The sequence below is a fragment of the Cibotium barometz genome, chromosome 33, assembly GCF_041138505.1.
Source record: "Cibotium barometz isolate CiBa-2024 chromosome 33, ASM4113850v1, whole genome shotgun sequence".
Classification (NCBI taxonomy): domain Eukaryota; kingdom Viridiplantae; phylum Streptophyta; class Polypodiopsida; order Cyatheales; family Cibotiaceae; genus Cibotium; species Cibotium barometz.
Genome location: NC_141078.1, coordinates 26,065,303 through 26,069,169, shown reverse-complemented (window position 1 = coordinate 26,069,169; position 3,867 = coordinate 26,065,303). Strand labels below are relative to the sequence as shown.

General features: G+C 44.8%; 1 pseudogene; it reads right to left on the bottom strand.

The window, feature by feature from the left end:
* Positions 1 to 634: 634 nt before the first annotated feature.
* LOC147619443 (chlorophyll a-b binding protein type 1 member F3, chloroplastic pseudogene) lies at positions 635 to 1,217 on the bottom strand (annotated as a pseudogene).
* Positions 1,218 to 3,867: the final 2,650 nt, after the last annotated feature.

The following is a 3,867-nucleotide window of genomic DNA, read 5'->3' as shown; positions in this document are numbered from 1 at the left end:
CTACACTATTGTATGAGCAATGCTCTTCTAATTCAATGCAATGAGATGATGTTTTTCTCTCTTCTCATCTCTATTCTCTAGTGTGCATGCTTCTTTGTTTATGCTTGTGGGTTCTCTATTAGGCTTTGTGTGCTAGTGGATTCAAGCTTAAGCTTCTCCATAGCTTGTAGCTTATCCATGGGCAAGGCATTGCTTGAGTAGTGAATGAGAATGCATGTTTATTTCAAGTTCCATTAAGCTTTAAGGTGTGTGTGCATGCTAGGGAAGTAGGTGCTTGAGAATGAAGTGTGCTTTGAGCTTGTGTGTGCATTAGCTTAGCTTTCTTCTTGTATTGGATGCATGAATGAGTGGGTTGATGAGTGAATGAGCTATGGCAAGATTGAGCTTGTGTGTGTAAAGTCTATGTCAAGGTAGTGGTGCTCATAGCATTCTCTCCCGAAAGGAATAAGCTACCATGCACCTAACCGGGTTGAGTCCCCTAGCAATGAAAGGAGTGTTTATCATTCCATTGGTGAGCTAGCAGCGTAGTCTACTTGCCCATATTGCATACGTAGGGAGACGACCATCTTTCCATTGGCGCCGCTGCCGAGGATTGACCTACGGTTGGTTGAGGATCCTTGGCAGCCATTACAATCTAAACATTACTAGGAGTAGGATAATTAGACTCTAAGCTATTGCAGGGAAGCTCTAGTAGGCGAAGAGTGCTGCTCTTAATCTCCTTCACTTTCAGCTCAGCAAAAACGCCTCGGGGTCGTCAGCGAGATCCAAGGGGCCGAAGCTCCCACCAGGGCAAACGGGGCCCTCGACCTCACCAAGAGGCCCGCCCACAACCCCGCCTCGACGGCACCCACTAGAATCACCCGGCAGGCTCAGACGGCGAGAACGCCCCGAGCGCACCGCCGAACCCCACACCGCCCCCGGCCAGCAGCCCCGGGGCGACACAGCCCAGCGCGCCCAGTACCGCCCACCGGCAGCGGATAACCTCCAAGGCCCAGCCGAAGGCCCCGGGACCGACAGACAGACCTGCAGTGTCCCAGCCGTAGTCGCCCAGGAACGTCGCCATCATCTGCACGCTCGCTTCCCCAGCGCTCATCTTCTTGGAGAGCTCATTGGTGGGCTTGGACAGCAAGCTGGCCACTGAAGGCAGCAGAGGAGAGGGCGGCGGTGGCCGCAGCATAGAGAGCGGAGGCGATAAGGTGCCGGCGCAAAAAGCGAAAGCGATAAGGTGCCAGGCGATAAGGTTAGTGTTTTATTTTTTATTTTTTAGTTTTTAGTTTTTGTTAATCTTTAATTTTTTAAAATCGGCAATTTTTGCATACTAGGTAATTTTCAGGTTTTTTGCATTTAAAATAATAATAATAATAATAATAATCTGTAAATTATGTGTTTTCTTTGGATTTCGCATTTTTTGCATATTCTGCATTTTTTTAAATTTTTGTAATTTTTTACATAATTAGTATAATTAACATAATTCGTATTTTTGTGTAATTATTATATATATATATATATATGTATTTACACACATATTCATGTTAGTTGCATTTAGTGGTTAGGTAGGGTAAAAATAAAAAGTAAAAAATAAAAAATAAAAATATTAAAAAAATATTAATTTTTTTTCTAAAACTGGACACTGCAACGTGCTAAAAATAGCGTATGCATCTACGCTCGGGAACAATACTAGGGGGGACGTAACACTAGTGCACCATCTAGGGTAACCACTCAAGGGAGCGGCACTCAATCGGTTGTTGGCAACTTGGAGAGCATTCTCGAGACATCTTCGGAGTCTCAAACAGAGAGCCTCTCAAGAATCGAGAGTGATATTTCAATGGACGTAAACGAGTCATTTGGCATGAATAGACCATCCACACCCATTGGTATGGCAAATTCTGCCAATCCATTTGAAATCCCAGGCAGATGGGGAGTTGATTGACAACATGAGACTCCATTTCTTATATACAAACGCGTATGGCGGTGAGATCTACAAAGATCCAATGAGCCGGTTTGTTGTTAAAATTGCAGACATTCATTCTGCGTTTGAACCAACACTATGGGTAAACTACCAAGACGATATGTACATGGGTAGAAATGGAGTACGCTACGAGGTCACCAAAAATCCTAACAAGTGGATGCTTTGGGTGTACTTCAATCTAGCGCACAAGCAAAGCAGAAGAAGGAGCTTCCATCGGACCCAAATGTGCCAGGAACATCGCGCAGCTGGTACACCCATTTCTTTACTTGAAGAATTGTTTTCTGACAGGAATTGGGAAGATAGAGAAAGAACGGGAAAAGAAAAAGAGACCAAGAAAAACCCATGGGACATAGTAAAAGAAATTCCAGTAGTTAAAATCTATCAAGATGACCCAATTAAAGAGGTGTATAGGGATGTGGTAGAAACCTACTATGCAACCACTAAGCACCCGAGCTTAGAGCTTCCAGTCACGCATACAATAACTGTAGAGCATCTAGAAGGTTTCACTAAGCGTGTTCATGATAGATGGGGGAACGACTTTAGAACCCTTGAATGGCCAGAGGTTAGGGAATTGACATGGAAAGGAAGGCCCCTTTTCACTGAGGTGTCTACCTTAGACACGGCACGTCCAGATGAATCTGCCTTTCGAGGAGAAACACTAGCACCACCATGGGCTAGAACCCCAAGTGTGGCTCGACCAGCACCTTCCATGCGAACAACTGCTAGAGGACCAGTCTTTCCAATGATTGATCCTATGAGGAGACCCGGGGCTATTAGAGAATCTAGGGGAGAAGAAAGACCACGAGCAAGTGGATATGTACCTCCAAGAGAACCCCATAGACCAAGAGAACTGACATTTGAAGAGCCTAGAGTTAGAGGCCGAGACTCATATAGGAGACATGACGATGAATATTCTAGAAAAGTGAGACCATCTGCGCTGCTGCAAAAGCTTGTCAAGAAGTATGACGGATCCGGTGACCCATATGACCATATAGCAGCTTTTAAGCAAGCTATACATGCGGAGCAAGTCACGGATACGCATACGCAAATCGAAGGATACATGCGGAGCAAGTCACGCGGATACGCATACGCATATGCAAATCGAAGGATTTGGCTTGACGCTAGAGAGTAAGTTTTTATCATGGTTTCAAACTTTAGAGCCTGAGGCAAAGCGATCTTTTGATGGGCTGGAAAAGAGCTTTATAGCTGCGTTTTCAAAAATGGGAATTAAGCACAATGCGGTAGCTCAAATTTACGCTTTTAAGCAAAAAGATCAAGAATCTGTGCGAGATTGCGTAAATAGGCTAAAGCCATACATCAATCGATGCCCTGACGATGAGAAGCCAAGCCAAGGAAGATTAATTTGAAGGCTTACGAAACAAGACACTTCACGCTCACTTGTACGCAAAGAAGCATGATCTCTTCAATGAGTGTTGCATGGATGCCATGGATTACGATGACAACTTTGACATGATTGGCATGGGAAACCAAGATAGTCATCCGGACGATAAACATAGCTCTGGGAAGAGCTCTGACTCTAGTGTGTCATTAGTTAATCTAGATCAGATTGCCGAGATAGTATTGAAAAAGATGGGGCAATACTACAGACCTTCCTACCGACCCCAACCATCATACGTGTATACTGTACCTACAGGCCCCTACGTCTGTGGAGGATGTGGAGGTAGCCATAAAACCGAGCAGTGCCCAACCTTCTCACCATTGGTTGGCAATCAAAAACCAACAAAGAAGTGGTGCCAGCTTTGTAAATGGAACTACACACATGTGACTTCGGACTGCAATCACATTGCAAGGATACAAAGGGAACAAGCAGCCAACTCTGCACCTAGATAGCAAGTTGTGAACCATGAGAGAATCTTAGTTGCTCAAGAGCAAGCACG